Genomic DNA, 24,350 nt, shown 5'->3' with positions numbered 1-24,350 from the left:
TGTGTTTTGGGGTTTTGGATTTATTTTCAATGTACTAAATGAAAGGATTACCTCTGAAGAATTCTCAATCACTAATATTTCCGGGGTTCCAAGATCTATCCAGGAAATATCTGTAATGCCAAATATGAATCCAAATTTTGGGAAAATCAAAATGTAAGTATAAAAACTCACAATTTTCATGTGTAGTTACTTGAGATCTTACATGTGGCCCTCTCTACAACACTGTAGGGCAGTGGTCCAGATGTAGTTACATCACTAATTTTCTGTGTCAGGAGGAAACACATCAAGAGGTTAAATACTACGCTGCTGTAAAAAAGGAAGAACTCTTACCATTTGCCACAGCATGGATGGAACTGGAGAGCATTATGCCAAGTGAAATAAGCCAGTCAGAGAAGGATAAATACCACATGATCTCACTCATATGTGGAATATAATGATCAACATACACTGATGAACAAGAACTGATCCAGAGACAGAGAAGCATTGATTGCACTGTCGGGCCTTGGAGAGAAGGTAGGGGAGGGTGGGGGTAAGGGGAAGAGGTCAAACAAAGGACTTATATGCAAGCATATAGTCCTAACCAATGGACACGGACAACGGCGGGGGTGGGGGTGGGGGTGAGGGCATGAGCAGGGTAGGGGATAATGTGAGGATAAGGGCACATATGTAATATCTTAATCAATAAAAAATATATATTTTAAAAAAAGAGGTTAAATAACTCATTTAAAATCACACAAGTGACATTATGAGTTGAGCTCAGATCTCCTGATTTAGAGACAATATGCCCTGGTTACTTTAAATAATGTTCCCAAGGTCCCAGAAAGTCTCGTTTTAGTTCATTTTTTATTTCTCTGTTATTATTCCAGTTCTAACTAGATGATGACATAATGGAGGTCTAACTGACACTTTCTTTAAGCGGTTCACTTGGCATTTGCAGGTGGTGTGATCCGTGGTGTCACCTGTGGAAATGAAGCCACCCTTGTTCTGGAGCATCAGTCTATAACCACAGAGCTTCTAGGTCTGATCTGTTTGACAGTCCATAAAGGGGAACTATGAACACCTAATCTTATTACGCTCATTGTGTTTTATAGATGTTTTGAAGTAGGGAGGAAGAAAAAACACACAATGTAGGTAATATATCTTATTTGTAATTTGCTGTTTTCTTTACTCCCAGTTCACCACTTGTATCTGAACTAACATCTATCTCCTTCTAAACAAGGTTACTGAGTCAGCATACCCAGTGAGATTGTGTCATGTATAATAAATTTTCTGCTCAAAATGGTCCTAATGCAATCTTTTCAGCTTTGATGGGGAAAAATTAGCCTTAGTTAGAAAAGGCATTTCCATAACTCATTTTAAATCATCTCAGTGTCAGCAACCACATATGTACATAAATCAAATTTGGATCAGATCTTATGATGGATCATTAGGAAAGAATTTCAGGACAATGAAATAAATAATACAATAATCTAACCATAGCACAGATGGATGGACCCTTTTACTTTTCCCTTATTAACTCTTTGAATCCAGCTTGTGTCCTTATCACTAACTACTAAAATGATATTATTAAAATAGATTATTGCCCTGGCCGGGTGGCTAAGTCAATTGGAGCATCATCCTGTACACCAAAAGTTTATGGGTTTGATTTCCAGTCAGGGTATATACCTAGGTTGTGGTTGGATCCCTAGTTGGGATATGAACAAGAGGCAACTGATCAATGTTTCTCTCACAGTAATTTCTCTCTCTCTCTCTCTCTCTCTCTCTCTCTCTCTCTCTCTCTCTCTCTCTCTCTTTCTCTCTCTCTCTCTCTCTCTCTCCCTCTCTGTCTTTGTCTCAAATCAATAAAAACATATCCTCAGGTGAGGATTTTTTAAAAAGAGAGATAATTGCCTTCCTAACCATCCAAACTGATGGCCTTTTTCTCAGTTCTTATTATTCCACACAGCATCTGACTCTAGTAATTACCCCCTTCTTCAACTGATCTCCTTCTCTGACTAGCTATTTATACTTCTGTTACCTTTCTGAAAATCCTCACTTGCTCCCAATGTTGATTTTATCTTCCTTTTCTCTTCATTAGCCTCCTACATCAGATATCACATCATTACAGGGACAACCTCCAAATACAAGTAACCGTAAATTTCTTAACAGAAAGAAATGGAAAAGGGACAGAGCGGATTTATAACGAATGAACTATTCAAATTTTTATTCTTGTTTATAAAAATAATAGAGAGCCCTTCTTTCCAAGTTTGGAAACTTTCTTTAATACTCTTTATATAATAGGGTCCTGTATTATCTGGAGATGACATTTACATTTATTGATCTAGGAGCTATTGGATTTTGAATATTAACTCACTCTGTTCGTATCATGCTCCACAGAAATAGATTGTACACAAAGCAAACACCTGAGTAAGAAAAGCTTACAAAAACTAAATGTGAACCTATATGAAAAATATTAAAATGAAATTGTTTAGGGTAGTTTTATGGATCTCCTGCCCAAACCCTGCAAACTTTCATTTAGAAAAAGGTTCTTCTTTATATATAAATTGAAACTTCCATGGTTACTTTAAGTAAGAGAGTACTGAATGGAACACAGGTCTCAAGTCATAGGTTCTTATAGAGCAGGGTGGGGAACATCCGGCCCGCCGGCCAGACAAGGCGTGAGACATCATTTGATCTGGTCTTGTCAAAGCATTAGGGGTGAGTTAATTTAGCGTTTGACCAAATATAGCAGACTAATCTTTAAGTTGATAATTTTGTATGGCCCATGAATGATATTATAAATACACAAATGGCCCTTGGCAGAAAAAAGGTTCCCCATTCCTTCCATAAAGGTTCCATGGCTTTCTAGTTCAATCTCAACTTTATTTCTGAAACATGATAAATTCCTGTTAAGGTGCTTGGGAACATTAAAGATAATGATCTAATATGTGTATAAGCATAGTAGATTCTCAATAAATAGTAGTTGCTTTTATAGTATAGCATCTCCATAGTGGAGGAGGAGGACTGGGAAGCTAAAAGAAAACTAAATGGAATAAAGAAAATCACATTGTAATTCAAACAAAATCAGGAAGCCAAGTTCAATGCAGAGCAAGACACCCAACATTCTACTTCTATTCAGTATTTGCAACAAGTATAGTTGCAATTATTTTTTAAGTTTTAGTTATTTGTGTAATAAGGGAAGGAGCTAAATAATATGGCAAAATCCAAGATGGTTAAGAGTTCTGGCGCATGTGACAGGAAAAGCCAAGAAATGTAAGGGCTAACTGGGTGGTTTGTTGCTCTATTTCAATGGTCTAAAATAAGTGTGTGTGTGTGTGTGTGTGTGTGTTTTCTTGCTTACTTGCATTATTGGATTATTTGATTTTATCCCTATAAAGTATGCTATTAATCTATGAAATTTTGAAAAAAAATTAAAAGTTGAATGTTGGATGTGAGCACAACATGGTCAAGAGAACCTCATCAATGAGCCATATCAGATTGGAGGGTTGGACACTCTGTATCTGCCACCCCTGGTTGTCTGTGGATATTAGGCTATTTGGATATTTATATGGGTAAGTTTAAAAATTTTTTCCAAGTCTCTCTAAAGAAAAATTTAAGATAAATTTTTGGTGCCCCACAAGCTTTAGTAAGTTCAAATCTTCATGCAGTAAATAAAAATGTTTCCCTTGCTTCAAAATCAATCACTGCAAATAGCAGATTGAACTTGAACTGTCTCATATTGGTGTCAAGCTTAAAGAAAAGAGCAGAAAAAATACCTTACTACATGGGGATGAACACCAAAATCATTGCAACTGACCTTTGACTAAGCAGTTATAGAAAAGTGCTCTGTTTGCTTCCCTGACCCAATTGAATCATGATGCTACTTGTACCCTAGAAAAATATCAACTTCAATTAGATAAAAAATGAAAAAACTGAATAGAATGTTTGATCAATTAATCATATTTTTAGCAGGCACCTAAAAGAGTAGGCTTATAACAAAAGCTACAAAATAATTACCCTACCTTAGATTGTTCCTAGAAAGTCTTGGGTACATCTCTGAGAAAATGAACAAAGAAATCATGATACTATTTAATCAATCTTCAATTATCCAGAGGTTGATTGTTCTATTTGTGTGTCTCTGCTCTCCTTCTGCTCTCCCTGGCTGAATGCCTTATGGCTGTTATTGTGTCCATGTCCACTTCACCAGAGAATGGGCAGGGAGAGAAATCAGCAAGCTTAAAAATTGAAGGAACCATAAAAGCAAAGGATAGTAAGCACGTTGGCTAAATGAGGCTTATGTATTACCCATAGATCTAAAAATTCCATTCTTTCCCTGAAATTGTATTATGATGTCAGGTCATTGGATTATCAGCATGCAAAAAATATTATTAGAAAGAATATGCCAAAACCGGTTTGGCTCAGTGGATGGAGCGTCGGCCTGCAGACTGAAGGGTCCCGGGTTCGATTCCGGTCAAGGGCATGTACCTTGGTTGCAGGCATATCCCCGGTGGGGGATGTGCAGGAGGCAGCTGATCGATGTTTCTCTCTCATCGATGTTTCTAGCTCTCTATCTCTCTCCCTTCCTCTCTGTAAAAAATCAATAATATATATATATATATATATGAATACTTAAAAAAAGAAAGAAAGAAAGAACATATAGAAAAGTGGTAGAGGCTGTAGAGTTGAGTTATTTGTGTGAACATCCCACCTTTAAACTGAAAGCTGATTGACGTACTTACTTGATCTCCTTATGCCTTAGCTTCCTTATCTGAAAATAGCATTGTGATAGATTATATCATTATCAAAACATGTGTTTAAGGGGCAACTGGAGATAAGGATGGGCTGTGAGAGAGAGGCTAATTAATTTCTGACATTTTCACAGCTCCCAAGCATAGGACAAGTGCAGATATCTATAATGGAGAAAACACCTTCCCAAACAGAAAGTCCATAGACATGGACCATTCACCTCAAGTGTCCTCTCATTAATGTGATTAGTTCACCAGGAAGAAGGTGAATCCACAACTGATATCTTTGCCCCTTGGCACAAAAGGCTAATCTTTTTTTAAAAAAATATATATTTTATTGACTTTTTACAGAGAGGAAGGGAGAGGGATAGAGAGTTAGAAACATCGACCAGCTGCCTCCTGCACACCCTCCCCCCCCCCCCCAACTGGGGATGTGCCCGCAACCAAGGTACATGCCCTTGACCGGAATCGAACCTGGGACCTTTCAGTCCACAGGCCGACGCTCTATCCACTGAGCCAAACCGGTTAGGGCCAAAAGGATAATCTTTACCTTTCCAAATGGACCCTGATGCCCCTACTCAAACCTTGAGAAAAGCTTCACAAAATTTATCAAATTACCCAGCAATGACTGACAAGGAACTCAACTTTCTTTCTGCCATTCTCAGGCTTCTAAATCCCTGAAGTGTGGAATACCTGATGTAAGATAAAGCCAAATTGTCCAATTTATATTTAAGAGAAGGATCTGAATAATCTCCTGAGAAATAAGCAGTATAACCAAGAATCAAATCCCACTATTTGAGGTCAACAAATGTAGATAAACCTGTGTTATTCAAATAAAATAGAATCTAAAAACTATACAAGAAGAGTATTTAAAATGTTTTATCCAAATTAATATGTCTCCAGACACATACTAGATAAGGAGAACTGGCATTCAAATCGGAGATGATCACTCTTCTGTATCTCAGTCTAGTAGGGAAGAGAAACCAACACAGAGAAATGCATTTTTAGGATAGTACACATGTAGGAATTGAGTTAAGAAAAAAAAATATGATAATTTATTGCTTCTTTTTCCCATTGAAGAAAGACAATTTATTCTGCTCAAGACAATTTATTATACAATAAGCTTCAGAAGGAAAAAGTATTGAACTGATGTGATTTGAGTTACAGTTGTGTATTAATATTACTAGTATATACCTTAGGCAAATCACAGGATCTCCTTGAGCCTCAGCTCCCTCATCTCAGAAACTAGGGTAATGACTATAGCTAAGGTGCTGAGCTCACCTGGTGTGAGGCTCAAATGAGATAATGTTCCTGAAAACCCTTTTTAATGTGTTATATGCAAAAGTTATTTTCATTAACACCATTAGCATCAAGGTGTAAATGATTGTGAATTTCACAAGTATATTTGAACTTCACACTTCATCTATTTGCTCTAGAAAACCATCTTTAGTCACCACTTCTTAAAATCAACACTTTCTTAAGTGAATAGTGTACAAAGGATCTTGATTCCACAAAGATAATGGCTGTTCTCCTTCATCTTAAAGCCACAGTCATATCCTAATTAAACTGAGATCAGTATGTGGTCTAGCATGTCAAGTTATTTGTAGCCTAAATATTGAGGTACTTTAGGATATGCTGTGATTATTCTTTCAGACGATATTCATTATTTAGACATTGTTTGTTAATTATGAAGTAACATTCTAATTACTGTTACAAAACAATAGAAGTTCTCCAAACTCTCCTCAGGTTAACATATTCTCTGGAATGTTGACATTCTGTTTAAACATTTGAGTGATATGCTTTCTAATAGTAGGTTATCTATTTCCAATCTATTGGTGTTGGTTAAACTGTTAATTATAAACATATAATTTAACTTACTATTGCATAAACTAATTAAATGTAAGTGGGAAAATAGAATTATTGTTTTCATCAATGTGAAATTGAATGGTTTGGAAAGATTCAAACGTGGGCGACTCACTTTAAAAAAAATCACTTTATTAGGTTAAGGGGAAGGAAGATAGAAAACCTAAAAGTGTTCTGAACCCATATTGTGTCAGAAGTATCTAACTTCTCCCTCTATTTTCAAGAATATGGAAATTTAGGATCGTACCTTATGCTATGGTTAATGTAAGAAAGATAAATTAAAACTTTTATCAGTGAACCCAAGAATAGGGTCTGGATGGCTAAGGAATAGGCCTCAGCCCTATCTCAAAATGAATGATAAATGAATTGAATAAATGCATGCTTCATGTCTTAAAAGTTAAAATTTTTAAGGTATAACCAAATAATTTTTATGATTCTCTATTTTGACTTTTTAAAAATAACTGAACAATTATGCATTATTAAAATATTAGTTTGCAAACTGGAATTGTTTCAAAATGACAATATATAAGAACATAGAACTATTTAAAAATTCTATTAAACAAATAAATATGGCTTAATTGCCAACTCAGTTTTAGGCATAATGATAGATACTATGAGGAACAGAAAAACAATAAAGCTAAGTAGCTACTTTCAAGGTGATGAAAACTCACAGATTTCTTACATATGAGAAAGTTCTCAGAACCTCATGTATACTCTGCTGCTGTCACAATTGGCATAACCTTTTTGAGTGTGCTGATGGATATAATGTGTTCAAAATGAAATGCATCCTTGTTTGGTGAGCCCATCAGACACAGGCATTAAAAATACATCATAATGTTATAAAGTCCATGTTGCATGTCAGCCTCATCAATCATTTTTATTGATAGGAATTGTCACTACATCACTATAACTGTTAGAAAGAGGCACCTCTGAAGAAAATTCAAGTTAAACATTCAGCAATATTTTTACACCACATATGTATTTATTCATCATTCGTTCATTCCTTTCTTTTTTTTTTTCAGCAGACACTGAGTTTCTACAATGTGCCAGACCTGTAAGTGATGGGGCAGGTAGAAAATAGTGATTAACAAGATCTCTGTATTATTTACAATGTACAATGGACAGTCCTTGAAGGGTTTTAAGGTTAAGGACATGATCCAATTTACATTTTAAAATCCCAGGTTAAGAGAAGAGAAAAAGGATTAGAAAGGGTTAGAGTGGGGAGGAAAAAGGAATCAAAGAAACTAGAAATGATGTGGATATGTCTCCAGGTTTCAGGTATGTCATGTGTAAGGTGTGTGTGAGTATGCCTCAGCTCCCTTATCCTAGATTCTAAGCTCCTTGCTATCAGGAATCACAAATTTCACTTCTTGATAACATATATCTGGAATTTTCTAGAATTATCTTGATTTAAAAGTTTGTCCTGAGAGTCCTATATACAATAAAGAACATGCTAGACATTCTAATAAGTTGCCCTCCAAACAGCATATCACCACCCCTTGCACCCAGAAGCAACATAAACTCTTCCTCATTTTGGCTCAGAATATATAGCCACTGTACTCAGGGCACCTAACACAATAAGTTAAACTCACCATACAGTTCTTTTTTAAACTACTTTTCAGGTAACTTTTGAAAATGTGGAAAGACAAAAAAAAAATTATATCAATTTATTTGTCATTTTCAGCTATTTTCCTGAAACTGGATGCATTTGCTATTTATCATTTTTCTTTATTTTGGACTCATCTGCCAATTTTCAAGGCAATTTGAATTCACTTTTTGTGAATCTTCAGGAAAATATACTGTCAAGAGCTTTGGGACAATCAAGATAAATGACACCCCTACATTTCTCTCATACTAATCACTCCTTCATGAATCCGTCTAAAAGAATGTATTTCTCTGTGTCAGGCTCTCTCTATACACCCCTCATTGTTGCTCTGTGTGTTGTCTGTTCCAGGCATGATCGCTTCAGTCTCTGTCCTACTTCCCTGTTGAGCTGCCTCTCCAACTATTCTCAGAGTAGTACTGCTTGGGATTTTAGATATTAGGAATTAACATTTTAGTAGAATGAAATCGCTGATCTTTTAGTCAATCCTTCTCACTGTCATCCCCCAGACATTTACATTTTCTTATTTATTTACTTATAATTTAGATCATCTGTAAAAAACACATATAATGAATTTTTTAAATTTATTTTTATTATTGAAAGTATTACAGATGTACCCCTTTTTTTCCCCATTGACCCCCTCCACCCTGCACACACCCCTCCCAGGCCTGCACCAAACTGTTATCTGTCCATGGGATAATCTCTCCCCTCCAAACCCCCGCTTTCCCTCTGAAATTCATTAGTCTATTCCATTCTTCTATGTCTCTGGATCTATTTTGTTCATCGGTTTATTTTGTTCATTAGATTCCACATGTGAGTGAGATCATGTGATACTTATCTTTCTCTGACTGTCTTATTTCACTTAGCATAATACTCTCCATGTCCCTTCACGCTATCTCAAAAAGTAAGTGATCCTTCTTTTCATAGCTGCATAGTATTTTGAAATTTGAGTTTACTCATTGGATTATTTTCTTGTTGTGATCAATATTTTCCAAAACTCACACATAATTTTAAAGAAAAGAAATATTAGACAACCATCATCAAATTATCAAAAAATGGGATTTTAAAGTTTCTCTAAACTAGACTGGAATGAAGTTTCTCCTCTTTCCACACCCCCGATTTGAAAACATTGTTGATATTAGATTGGTGGCAGCAAACATCTGTTGACAAAGCCTGCAACACTATCCAAAGCAAATGAAAGAGGGAAAGAAGGGGAGAGAAAATCTATGTTCAAGTAAGTCATCCGTTGAGCAGCATTCAGAGGAGAATGCATTGTTTTTCACCAAGGACAATGGGGGTCATGAGAATTTTTCAGAGAGATGAGACTGTTTTTCATCCAGTCTATACTTAAAGTTCACTAAGAAGGTGGCCTGAGAACCCAAGACCACCTACTTACCAGGAAGAATATCAGAAGAAGAAAAAAATTGGAAGCACTTTAAAAAATAGCACAATTGAAAGCAAAAGCCAGAAACAATGATGAGAGAAAAAGAAGGAGAAACAGAGACTGGAAAGAAGGAGGAAGGAAGTGAGAAAAAGATCTAGACAATTGCAATGGCAAGTAAGTAAATTAGTCTTTTGTTAATGACATGCCAGAGAGTTCCATTTTTATGTGAAAGCTAAGAACTATGAAGAATCACCAACATAAACACTGACTAAAAGAGATTAAATGTCTTGGGATGAAATGTCATAACATTACACAGTGTCAGTTTTCGGTGTTCTCAAAATGTTAATGACCTCCAGCTTCAGCAGTTTCTATCACCCGTGATCTCAAGGGAGAGAAAGCTCAGCTGCAAGGCTCCCGGGAGGAGCTCAGAGCCTCATCCCATTTCCTCGCTGTTAATAGATAAAGTTTCATTGAAAACGATTCCATGACATTTGGCCAGAATTCAGAAGGGACCATATTTTTTAAAAAGAATTTTTCTTTTATCAGAAGGTACTTGAGTTTATCTTAACCATTTCAATAATGTTCCAGACCTGATTCAGTCAGTCTTCAAATCTCTTTGGAATAATAATTGTCTATTCTTTCACGGTAACATTGCCTCAGCAACGGTAGCATTTGCAGAGAATTTAGGAAGTGAGAGTTCATCATCTTACAAACTAATTCTGGAAAAAAGCATGGGTCAGGGTGAATATATAACTATTTTGTAGGACTGATCCCAGAATTCCTCATGCAGTGTTAGTTTGGAAGGCACTCTGAGTGGCCACACGTCCTCATTTACTTTAATAAAGATCATTGGTGCTTCCTGTCTTCATTATTTTTGCCTCCAAGCAAATAAAATAGGCTTAACACCCTGAGGTCACTTTATGGATTAGTCATCCTCTCCCACCTATTCTACTAACCCACTTTTTCTCACACAGCCAGGACATGTGCCTTCCCATCTAACTGGTGACACCATTGAACACTTGAACCTCAATATGTATGTATCTGCTGCCTACTAATATGTATGCCTTTGTGCCTCGGAAGCACTAAGTACATACAGCCATTTATGGCTGGTGCAATTTTGTCTCATTTATTTAACAAGTGCTCACTGAGTTTTTAGTAAGCACAAGCCTGCTAATCATTTCCTTCTCTCAAGAAATTTCTAACATCTGGAGTGGGAGCAAGGGTGACAGAAAGAACAATGTGGGGTTGGGTAGGTTAAGTGCCACTTATAGTGTCCAATAGAATGTTCAGTAATTAACAAGAAGAAGAGACGTCAGGAAAAATTTTAGAACAGGGTGGTTACACAAAATGGACCTTGTAAATTTGGATAGAATGTTGCTGAGATACTGAATAAAACATTCTATCTTCTGAGCAACCAACTAGCCACATGTGACAACTTAAATTTATATTAAATATGCTGAATAAAATTACAATTTTACTCACACTAGCCACAATTTCAAGGGCTCAATAGCTACATGTAGCTAGTAGCTACTGTATTAAATAGAGTAGAAGACTGTCTTGACTCCATTGTATGTTCATGCCTCCTTTGTCGAATATTAATTGAGCATAGTGGTTTGGGTCGATTTCTGGGTTCTCTGTTCTACTCCATTGATCTATATGTCTGTTCTTGTGCCAGTATCAGGTTGTTTTGAGAACAGTGGTTTTGTAATACAGCTTGATATCTGGTATTGAGATCCCACCTACTTTGTTCTTCTTTCTCAGGATTGCTGCAGCTATTTGGGGTCTTTTTTTATTCCAGATGAATTTTTGGAAAGTTCGTTCTAGGTATATAAAATATGTCGTTGGCATTTTAATGGGGAGTGCATTGAATCTATAGACTGCTTTGGGTAGTATGGACATTTTGATGATGTTGATTCTACCAGTCCATGAACATGATATGTTCTTCCATCTGTTTATGTCTTCCTCTATCTCTTTTTTCTGTGTCCTGTAGTTTTCCGCACACAGGAGGATTGAACAGACAATGGAGTCAAGACAGTCTCTTCAGTAAATGGTGTTGGGAAAATTGGACAGATACATGCAAAATAACTAGACCACCAACTTACACCATACACAAAAATAAACTCAAAAGGGATAAAGGTCTTAAACATAAGATGGGAAACCATAAAAATACTAGAGGAATCCACAGGCAGCAAAATCTCAGACATATGCCAAAGCAATTTCTTCACTGATACTGCTCCTAGGGCAATGGAAACTAAAGAGAAAATAAACAAATGGGACTACATCAAAATAAAAATCTTTTGCACAGCAAAAGAAACCATCAACAAAACAACAAGAAAGCCCACTGCATGGGAGAATATATTTGCCAATGTTATCATGGATAAGGATTTAATCTCCAACATTTACAGGGAACTCATACAACTTAACAAAAGGAAGATAAACAACCTATTCAAAAAATAGGCAATGGACCTAAATAGATACTTTTCGAAAGAAGACAGAAGGCCAAGAGACATATGAAAACATGCTCAAAGTCACTAATCATCCGAGAGATGCAAATCAAAATTACAATGCAGTACCATCTCACACATATCAGAATGGTTATCACCAACAAATCAACAAACGACAAGTGCTGGTGAGGATGTGGAGAAAAAGGAACACTCGTGCACTGCTGGTGGGAATGCAGACTGGTGCAGCCACTATGGAGAACAGTATGGAGTTTTCTCAAAAAACTAAAAATGGAACTCCCATTTGACCCAGTGATCCCACTTCTAAGAATATATCCCAAAAAACTAGAAACACCAATCAGAAAAGATATATGCACCCCTATGTTCATAGCAGCGCAATTCACCATAGCTAAGATTTGGAAACAGCCTAAGTGCCCATCAGCAGATGAGTGGATTAAAAAGCTGTGGTACATCTACACAATGGAATACTACACTGCAGTAAAAAAACAAGGGATTCTTATCATTTTCAACAGCATGGATGGAACTGGAAAGAATTAGGCTAAGTGAAATAAGCCAGTCAGAGAAAGATAAGTATCACATGATCTCACTCATTTATGGACTACAATGAACAACATAAACTATTGTACAAAAACAGATCCAAAGACAGGAGCATCGATCAGACTGTCAAACTTCAGAGGGAAGGTAGAGGAGGGTGGGGGTAAGGGGGAGAGATCAACTGAAGGACTTGTATGCATGCATATAAGCCTAACCAATGGACACAGACAACAGGGGGGTGAGGGCATGAGTGGGGGAGCTAATGGGGGGGTAAGGACACATATGTAACACCTTAATCAATAAAGAAATTTTTTAAAAATAAAATAGAGTAGAAGAACATTTTTATCATTGTGTAAGTTTCATTGGACAGCTATGTTCGCAGTTGAAGAAATGGGATAATCACTTATGAGAAACAAGGGTCTTTTACAGATGTTGGGTACCAGCAAACATTTGCTGGAGCATAGGGTGCAGATGAAAAGATAAGACTGGAAAGGGAGGTTAAAATCAATTTTAGTGAATCTTAAATACATTCATATAAAAGCAGGGCTTTGTTTAGAACAGAGTACTGAGCTTTCAAAGGATTAATCTTTGGTAATGTATTAAATGATGACCTGGAAAAGCAATTGGGCAAAGAATTCTCAACCACGACTGCACATTAGAATAACCTGGGGAACTTTTCAAACCCTAATGCCCAGGCCATACCCCAGATAAATGAAACCAGATTCACTGGGAGTGAAAGACATCAGTATTTTTTAAACCTCCCCAGGTGATTCCAGTGTGAAAAGGTATTTAGAGACAACTGCTGTTTTTATGTGTACAGTATCACTTCTCCCACTGCTATCAACAAAAAATTCTTTCCTCTTAAAAACTTGTTCTTATACTTTCTACTCAATCCTGGTAGAGTTGTCAATCATAATAAATTGATTCCCTAATCACAAGAGATGGCCTTGGAACCATATCTTGGGCAAATTACAATATCCCATTAATTCTGGCTATGGTGAATGGCTTGGGTTTAGACTGCAATTCAAGTCATGCAAATGAGAGCCTGTTGTGGGATTTTACATACATAGTTCTGGTTAGAGAGGCTCTGTATTTTACCTAGGAGGTCATGAAACTGGGGTGGTGTTAGCCTGAAAATCTGTGAATGTTCTCCTATCTATGCCCCATCATTACCATCATTCCAGTGTAGGGTAGAAAGCCTTCCACACAATAAAACTACAAAACTCCCAGATACAAGCATAACTACAATATTTGAGGTGGAAGTGCCAGTGAAGAGACACAAAGAAGACCTGATGACATAGCTTGGGTTCTCGGTAGAGTCCCTGAGGCCAGCTCCCCAGTCTGCATTACTCAGTTATATGAGTCAAACAATTATCCACTACTCCTTTTTTTCCCCCTTCTTCTGCTTAAATTTGTGTGAGATGGGTTTTAATATTTTTAATGGTAAAAAATATAAAGAGATGTAGAATGTAGCCTTGCCAAACATGTTTGACCACAGGACTCTCTTTCTTAGAATACCTATTAACAACTTATGGAAGACTAATCTTTTTTCAAAAGTGCTACAAAGAATAACTGTGAAGGCGTTCTCTGAGTATGATACTCATGGCAAAACTCACCTGTAAACTAAGAGCAAAAGACAACAAATTGACTTAAGCTAATAGAACCAAAGAGCAAGAGGGAGAATGTGTGAGAGCCCTGAAGTCCACAAGGTAGGAAGAAAAAGGATGGGAGCCCTAAGGAGAAAGCCAGAGAAGGAGAGTAAACGTTCTGCATCTCCTTTTTATGACCTCACTGTCTTGAGTTTGTAGATGAACACAAACTGGGTCTTTGGGTGCATGTTTCACCCTCCAGGGATACTCAGCCTCATTCTTGTACTATTCTGAGGGAGAAGACCTGTCTTGGGTCAAGGCCAAGAGTCACTTCAGTCACTGTAAAGGTAAAGGTTTAAAGAACAAAAACTGTCATAGTTCATGTGTCCATGTAGTTTATTCTTCTTGACCTTTGCCTCAGACAACTGCCCCACTTGGGATTGCTTCTTTCTTGATAACTCCATGCAGAATATTTATTAAGATAAACCTAGGGCCACCTCCCCTTTAGAGGGGCCATCTGTACACATGACAGGTTTCATGACAGCCTTGGCTTGGGAATCAAACCAAAGTGTATATACATGAGTAAGGGGACCAAATGACCAACTTATAGTCAAAGACTGGGAGGATCGGCAACAATTTCCTAAAGCCCATGCACACTCCCACACAGTTCACTACCCCAAACACCCCACGGTCTATCTTCCTTTTGAATCTGTTTAACAGATTGATCAGTATTGGGGATCACAGCAAGTTCTTGCTCTCTTTCCAACTTCAAGCACAACCAAAGACTTACTCAGCTCCTTTGCCCAGCTTTCCCTAAGTATAAATTAATTGGGGCTTATTGTGTTCCACATTAATGACTCATGACTGGAAGCCAGTAAAGCAAAGAAAGTATGAGAAGCAGTAAACATATTGGTTGAATGAGAAAAGCAGATGGGGATTAGATCTACTCACACAGGAATGAAAAATTAGGCTTTTGGATGAAAAAAATATACCAGGTATCATAGGTATCCTTTCCACCCCTGTCATCCTTCCACTGCTGATAGTTCCTGTCATTTTTACTTGAGGACCCAACCTTTACCTTATACCACCTCAGGCATTTTATGTAACTTAATGCAGGCAACTTTCAGATGCCAATCTCGATAGGATGTGCTTTGTATTTTAAAGGAGTTTTACAAAATATTTCCATTTATAACATTTTAAAATGTTGGCTTCTATGACATGCAATAAAGAGAAATCTCTCCCTGGTAGATTCCTCACGATGCCTTTTAAAGGCCTCTTCTATGTCTAATAGTGAGTGGCCATATTTAAAAGGTGTGCATGTTATGTTAGTGTAGAAAAAAAGATGGAAAGTTAAGATCCTAAAGGTCAAAAGAAAAGAATAAAGAGGATGTAAGGAATTTTGTTCTATGGTCTCCATAATCAGATAAAAAGTTTGATATAAATCCCTTTGGATTTGCTATAAACATATTTGTGCTTAAAATATTCAAGAGACTTTGGCATTTGAGGGCTTCAGCTGTCTCAGTCACACAATGACACATAGTTTTTACCTGGCCTCATGGGGTTCAGATCACCTGCCAAAGCTGAAGTGAAGGCTACTTGATCATGGAAACCTCATGCATTACCCCAACTCAGGCTGGTTTTGTCAAAGCCGGGAGATTTAGATACCTCCTGGACACAAAATTATTGAATTTACTACATATAAATCAGTAAAGCAACCAAAAAAATAAATAAAAGAAAGATCTCTTTATCAAGGAGTTATGCCCTTTCCAAAAATAGAAAATAACAAATAAAAGTAAATTAATTATTTTTTAATTTTAAAAAAAGATGATTACCAAACATATTTTCTGTTTTGTAGAATGCTATGTGCGTTAGTCAGGGTTCCAGAGAAACCTGATTGTGTGTATATTATAGGTAAAGAGGGAGATTTAAGGAACTGGCTCTCAGGATTAGGAAACTAGCAAGTCCAAAATCTACAGGGTAGTCCAGCAAGCTGGAGACCCAGGGAAGAACTGCAATTCAAGTCTGAAGGCTCTGCCATTAGAATTCCCTCTTCTTCCAGAGAAGTCATTCTTTCTATTAAGGCCTTAACTGAATGGATAAGGCCCACCCACATGAAGGGTAATATAATTTACTCAGAGTCCACTGATTTAAATGTTAATCTCATCTAAAACATACCTTCAGAGAAATATGTGGAATGCTATTTGACCAAATATCTGGGTACAGTGGCTTAGTGAGTTTGGCACATAAAATTAACAGTCACAGTATGCAGTCTACAAAGTTCCACTGTACGTGTTATCTCATTTGTTCTTCATCATGAACCAATTAGATAGAAGTTACAACTTCTACCATATTTTGGCCAAGAAACTGAAATTTGAAAAAGTTAAATGACACCCAGGGGTGGCTCTGGAATTCAGGGCAATTATCTTATCTCTAAACTGCATGCTCTTTTGACCACAGTGCCCTAGAGAGACAGTGAGAGTAAGGAATTAAATATATCCTTTGTTCCTTGTGAATTTTCCCCCTGGCATTTCTCCAAGCCCAAGACATTTAAGGGTTATCTAATTTTTCATGTTCATTTTTAGAGTTAGGTAAAATCAATAATATATTTTATAAAGACTTACTTCACTTTTATCCCAGGACAAGATGAAGTTAATGAACAAACAAACCACTGATTAAATAGAGGCAAAAAACAAAACACAACATCTGAAAATGAGTTTTCTACTGGCCTTTTCCTGTTATTTATTTCCAAAACAGTATTATTAATGGGGCGAAAGAAAGTCATGAAAAATCTGTTACAGATGTAGAAGAGGGAAATGTAAGAAAAAAAAATTACCAAATGATAAACTATGGGCCATCCAAGCTAATTTATTTAACTGCCATTTTTCCTCACCAACTAACAAATAACATATAAAACTTATTTCATAAATTTGTATTATTTTATAAATTTCCAATTTAAAGGAATAGAACCCCCCCACACACACTTCAGTATAAATGAAAAGTATATTCAATTTATTTTGTAGCTACTTAGAAAGGGTCATTTATTTAAGCACCATTTGCATTTGCTCTTATGGGAAAAGATGGAAGAAATTCCTTAGGTGTCACCTTTTCCCTCCCACTAGCTATCTAATTGACCTTGGAGAGAGCAAGCTCAGCACCTTGGGTCTCCATCTGTAAAATTAGTTTAATATCAACTTGATAGAAGTGTTGGGGGAAAAATGCATTAATAAGCAACTAAGCAATTAGAGATCTGGCTTCAAAGCATATCTACCCAGGCCTTTGTGCTGTGTGCTCCCCAGGCACCTCAGCAAGGCCTTCTCATGTCTACAGTCTCATTGCCCTTTATTTCAGGCCCAACTCAGCCTGGTTCCTTCTTATCTGTCAGGGAGCTCTTCGCACTCCCATTTCTTTCTTTATTTTATTTTATTTTATTTTATTTATTGCTTAAAGTATTACAAAGGGTATTACATATGTGTCCATTTTATCCCCCCGCCCTAGACAGTCCCCTATGCACTCCCATTTCAACAAAGGCTCCCAGACAAGCCACAGAAGGAACCGCTGCCTTCCATTCCTTCAGCACTGCCTCCCAAAGGCGGACCGTGCCTAAGGAATATCAGAAAGAAACAGCACAACTGTTCTTAGGTAGAAAAAGATCTCTATTTCCTGATGGGCCTACATAGGAACCTGTTCCGAAGCAGAATATTGATAGCCAACTGGAAATGAGCATGGAGTCAAATGTTATCAATAATATCAATAATAACCAGTGACCAGTTCTAGTAAATGCCTGTTCAAGGCCAAGAATAAACATTATGTCTTTTAATTCTTACGCCAACTCAGCAGGTTAAGTATTATTACGTCTACTTCACACATACAAAACTGACTGGAGCTCAAAGATGTTAAATGACTTGTGTATAGCTAATAGAGTGAGGATTTGAACCCATGTGAAAGAGGAGGACCCTATAAAAGTATTCATCAGTTAGCACTTGGTACACAGAATAAAAGGCTAATACACACTTCTCAAAAAGGATCATGGGGACAGGCTGTATCAGAAGAGGAGGTAAGAAGTAGGGGAGAATCCCTTCCTCCAGGTGAGGACACTGAAAAGACCTTTCTCTATGAAGCAGAAAAAAGCTTTCACCAGACAGTGAATCCCCTGGTGACTTGATTTTGGACTTCCAGCCTCCAGAACTGTGAGAAATAAATTTCTGCTTTCTCCAAAGAAGAAGAAGAAGAAGAAGAAGAAGAAGAAGAAGAAGAAGAAGAAGAAGAAGAAGAAGAAGAAGAAGAAGAAGAAGAAGAAGAAGAAGTTGGGGAGCCTGACTCTGTTACTTTTTCATTCTAAGGCAGTGATGGCGAACCTTTTGAGCTCGGCGTGTCAGCATTTTGAAAAACCCTAACTTAACTCTGGTGCCGTGTCACATATAGAAATTTTTTGATCTTTGCAACCATAGTAAAACAAAGACTTATATTTTTGATATTTATTTTATATATTTAAATGCCATTTAACAAAGAAAAATCAACCAAAAAAATGAGTTCGCATGTCACCTCTGACACGCATGTCATAGGTTCGCCATCACTGTTCTAAGGCCACGAGCCCAAAACAAGGCACTAAGTGGGGAGGCCTGAAGTGAAGCGAAGGCAGAGAAGGTTTGTGTCTGAGATATAAGGGGACTTAGTCTTAGCACCTCCACACTCCCAAGAGACTCATCTTTAACAAACAGCTTTCATTTCCTCCCATACCTTTCATCATGTATAATTCTTATTATTAACAGGCACATCCTTTATGTAAAGCTTTCTTTAGGAAATTGACTGAAGGTAGATAGGTGGGTGAAGCAGCAAAGAGAAGAAGAAAAAGTGGTAAGTGGGTGTTTGGGGGGTCACTGGAGAAAAAATAAAATCAGAAGTATATTCATACGTGTTGAAAAAAAATGAGTAAGTATGATCAAATAGCTGTGATCATTTGAGAAAGTCTGTCTGACCTTTACAAAAAGAGCAGGGTGATTCTACTTTTCTCCCACTCCAAGTCATTTTGAAGCAATCCATAAAGGCTCACTTTCACCAAGGGTAGTGGGATGCTATAGTACAGCTGTTATCTACAAGAAGAGTTTCAGAAAAATCAGCACATACATTTTTTAAAAGTATAGGGGTGGTGGAGTCTAAAGAAAATACAGGTGGCTATTCTTGTTGAGTCATCATTAATATAGCATTAACAGACAAGCCAGGGGGGAATATCTTAGGAAATATCTAAGGCAAAAATAGATAGGAACAAAATAATAACCTGCTTCAACTTTTTTATTTTCCATTTCAGCATTTTATTTCAGGCTGAACTCCAGGGCTGGAAGGTAGAGAGATGCCACAGTGGGGAAGAGGAGGCGGCAGCCCCAAGCAACTCCTCAGCAGTGATACAGACGGAATGAAGAAAGAGTGGGTATCTCATTTCCTCATAGAGCTTAAGAAAAGATGGCCAGTTATGAGGAAAAAGAGAACCAAAGTGGAAACTGATACTTATTCATCTTAAAGGTTTTCAAGTCTGATGATACATTTTGTGATCTCGACCAAGTGTAAACTTCACTAAGAATCCAATGGGTGTTAATGCAGAAAATTCGGCTTTCCCTAAAGGAATCTGGGGCTCAGATAACAAAGTACTGTGAACTTAGTGGCTTAAAACAACAGAAATTTATCATGTCTCAGTTCTTGAGGCCAGAAGACTATCTTGGCTTTTAGTTAATCAATTGGATAATAAAGACCTGAAATTTTGGCAATAGATAGTTTAAATGCAAGCCAAACTACTACTGTAATTTTGTTCAATCTGACTATTCTATGGCTCAGTTTTCTCATCTATAAAACAAGGTTAGTGATACTTCACATAATTGTGAAGATTAGACGCATGAATTTATATGTAATCTATACACAGTAAGGAATAATAAGATGTGATGGAGGCCGGAATTATAGCTGTAGAAATAGTATTAATTGTGGTAGTAATCATGTGTCATTGTTCATTTTAATATGTAAATAAGAACAATTAATATGAAGCATACAAAAATGATGTGGAAGGGCAGTTATCACCTGTCCTGAGCAATGGGTCTACGTGAACCAGTTCTCTCTTTTTCTCTCTCTCCCTCTCTCTCTTTTTATTATATACCCATGACTTATTTATTTTACAATGGAAATTTTTTACCTTTTGATTCCTTAACCTATTTTGCCAACCCCCCACTCTCCACCTTCGGCAACTGACAATTTGTACTCTGATCTAGGAGCTTACTGGACAAACCTCCAAGGAACAGACGATCCCAGTCTTACACTAGCTGTTTCAGAGAAATAAAAAACAATAAAAGCCACACTTACCTTATTTTATTAGGCCAATAAATCCCTGATATTGAAACGATCAGACTACAAAAAATAAACAAACCCTTGGCCAATTTACTTTTAAATTTACATAAATAGTGAAATAAAATATTTGCAGATCAAATCCAGTAGGTCATATCAAAAGTCTGCTCAGAAATATGTCATGTTTTAGAAAATAAAAGTACTAATCAATTAGAAAAACTTATCAATAAAATTCACCATATCAACAGATTAAGGGAGATAAGTCATCTTCCCACCTAAATCTACTTTTAGAGCCCCAAAACATGCGATTCATTATTTATTCCTAGTTTTTTAAAAGTTGTGAAATTAGAATTAAAGGGAAGCTGTCTTAACCTGAGAAAATGTATTTAAAAATATCATTATAATGAGCATCATACTTAAAGATGGAACTTTGAAAACATTTTATTTAACGTCAACTATAAAAACAACAACAAAAAAGCTGTGTTAATAATTTTACTATGCAGTATTGTATTGGATGTTCTAGCCAATATAATAATACTGTAAAAAAGAAGTTAAGATAGAAAAACTGAAGAGAAAGATACAAATTCCCTTTTAAGTAATATGATTACCTACACAAGAAACATGAGTAAACAGATGATTCATCTTTACAGAATTTATAAGAGCATTCAATAAGGTTGCCAAATATATAAAGCATATACAAATGATAGAACACTACTTGGGTCATGATTACAAATGGATAAGGTCACTGCATGAGGGTAAAGAGCATCTCCCATGTACAACCCACTTGTCCTCTTCCTATTCCCTCTATGATCTGAGAATGAGCATCTAGCTCATCTCCCTCCCTCATCTGTGTGCCTAAGTATGCTGGCATCACTTCAGCTCATTTTACAAAACAGCTGGCCTGAGTATGGAAATGTCCCCATATTTGGACTTGTGCAGAGAAAACAAGCAAGATTATCGTTGGCCTTTCCACTTGTTTTCTCTGCTCAAGTCCAAATATGGGGACATTTCCATACTCAGGCCAGCTGTTTTGTAAAATGAGCCTCATTAGACGTCAGCACAAGAGGCATTGGCAGTAACCCAACTGATAAATGACATCTTGCATCCTGTTTATCCCATTGGGAATGTCAAGGGGAAAAGATAACTAGTTGAGACAGAATTTGGCATTTCTTTTTTTGGGGGGTGAGGAGGAGGGAGGGGGGGAAGGAGGGTTGTTTTTTGTTTGTTTCTTTGTTTTTATTTTCTTGCATAAAACAGCTCAATAGCATCAGATTATCACCCTGAATGCTATGCACATTCACTGCTTCATGTGCATTCTCATGTTCCAATAATTTTGTTCATGCTGTTTTCTCAATTAGGAATACTTTCTCCCTTCGCCAATCAAAAGTTTATTCTTCATAATAATTTTACACAAATGCATTATCTATGAACTATCTAGATGCTTCCCAGTTAGAGTCAGCTCTGTGTTCACACATGTCTATGTTTATGTCTATGTCATGCTTACATGTCTTGCTCCGCTAATGGACTGTAGATTCCCTGAGGGCAAGAACAGGGTCTATTTCTGCATCACTGTGGAGCATCAAGCATTGTATAGAATTGTATCTTAAGTGGATCCTACTGCCTGCTGTACATCAGCATTTTCTCCAACAAATGGAAATGTTCCTTATTAGCACTCTCCAAAATTGTAGTCACTATCCATATATGGCTAATAAGCCCTTGATATGTGGCTAGTGTGACTGAGGAAATTATTTTTCAATTTCATTTCATTTTAATAAATTTAATGTACACAGTGGAGTTTGAAAGGTTTCTTGTGACAAAAAAATCATGTGAACTAACATGACATGCTATTCACCTTTGCTGGTAAAACACTGAAATCAAATTAATTTCCAATTTTATCATCTTAGGTATCTGGTAGCATCTACCTGCTGCTCATTCTAGATGGTCTCTGCAGTTGGAGTGGACTTCATTAAGAAGAGAAAGCCTAGTGGTGGTTTTGAAGGAATAGTAACCCTTTAATAATGAATGTCAGAAATATTCTACCCATGGAAAATGGGGATCACAGAAGCATGGAGGTGAAACTGTGCTTTATATAAAAGAAAAGATAATTTACTTCAGGACAGATTGAGAAAAATATAGGCAAAGACTTGCACTGTCTCTTGAACATTGCATCCCATCTCCCCTACCTCTAATATCCTATTCAAGAATATTGTTCCAGGATTTTGTCCATTTCTCTCCGGTATCATCAATTATTTCCTCTCTATTTATTAACTGATTCTGAATACATTATAATGAAGCTGTTATTTCCTCAATCATAAAAGGTGGAAAACACTTCCTTTGGTTCCTCCACCCCAGCAGTATTCGTCTCATTTCTATCTTTCATTTCTCAGTGATCATGCATTTGATTGATGTTTCAGCAACCAATCGGCAGCATTTGACACAATTTATAGAGCAGACATTAATATCTTTAGGAAAGTCAAGATTCAGGATTTAACAACTCTCAAGGAGACACAGTCTATAAGGGCATCTAGGATACCATCTTATATCACTTTTCCTCCTACCCATCTGGCAGCTCCTTCTTAGGCCCTGTTATATACAGCAGTCAACTCACCCAGAAAGGTTAATAACTTATCAAAAGACCACAGTTAATAACTGACAGAGCTGTAAACCAAACTCTATTGTCTTTGACATCCAAGCCAATACCTAACACAGCAATGTTAAATACTTTTATAAAATGTTAGAGAGGAAAGGCCCAGAAAGAGCCATTTTCTACTTGATTATGCCCTGGGGAAGGTAAAACACAGAGGTTACAGACTGGTTCTTAGACACAGTTGCTTCCTCTAAACAAACAAAAAACAACAAAAACTCATTTGATGCACTCACATGTGGGTGAGATTTCCTAGATTACCAAATTAATGATAGTCTGTGGTCTGTCCTGGAATACCAAAACTTTATGACTGTGGTCACTAGCAATTGATGTTGTCCAAATTTCAGAAAGAGCTGGGGTGGAGAACATTAATTTAATCTACAAAATTAATTTAATCAGGCAAACGCACACTTGTACTATGGGAGCATTATCTTTTCAGGTTGTTACTTCCTAGACATTAACAGAGTCACAACTACTGTATGAATTACCTGCACAAAGATACAATAATAACACCTGATATTTGTTTAGTGCTGTGCTTTGCAAAATCTTTATGTTTATAATATCATTTAATATAAGTGGCAATGGTCTAAATTGGTAAAATGTACAATATTTGCAGCTTGTTTGAAAAAACAGAAATTGTTTAATTAGTGTAGTGTATTGGCTTCACACCTGTGCCCTACAGCCTGCCAAACAATTTCCCTCCAGGTGCACTTCCAAGTATTGTTCATGAATCCATGCAATCCTAAGAAGCCTGGAGTCTGCTGACCTTATGATGCTTTTCTTCCTGCACATGACGAAAATGTCTAGAATTGAATGTAGGAGGTTATAAACTGTTCCTTCTACAAAGGTGGTAGAACTCTGAAATCTTTTCTCTTCTGGTTCAAAGCACCAAATGCGCTGACAGTCCAGGGTATTAAGCAAAATCCACCTATTTATTTAGTCAGGCACTTGTTCAAAAGAAGACAATTTTTTTTTTTGCATGGACTTTTTAAGTACTACTAGTAAAGGGGTCTGAAACTGAGCCATGATGGCTATACATTTGACCCTTGAACAACACGGGTTTGAACTGCGTGTGTTTTTTCAATAAATACATAAAGTACTGTTAATGTATTTTCTCTTCCCTCTGATTTTCTTCATAGCTTTTTTTCCTTAGCTTATTTTATTATAACAATATAGTATATATTACATATAACATACAAAATATGTGCCAATCAAATGTTTAT

The 24,350-nt window shown here is 36.8% G+C and overlaps 1 long non-coding RNA gene across 3 annotated transcripts in view; it reads right to left on the bottom strand.

The window, feature by feature from the left end:
* LOC308520812 overlaps positions 1 to 24,350 on the bottom strand; it is a 221,685-nt gene that overhangs the window by 118,780 nt on the left and 78,555 nt on the right. The window lies entirely within an intron of this gene.

The sequence above is a fragment of the Myotis nattereri genome (genome assembly GCF_964212035.1).
Source record: "Myotis nattereri genome assembly, chromosome: 6".
NCBI lineage: Eukaryota > Metazoa > Chordata > Mammalia > Chiroptera > Vespertilionidae > Myotis > Myotis nattereri.
This window is presented reverse-complemented; position numbering and strand designations above follow the sequence as displayed.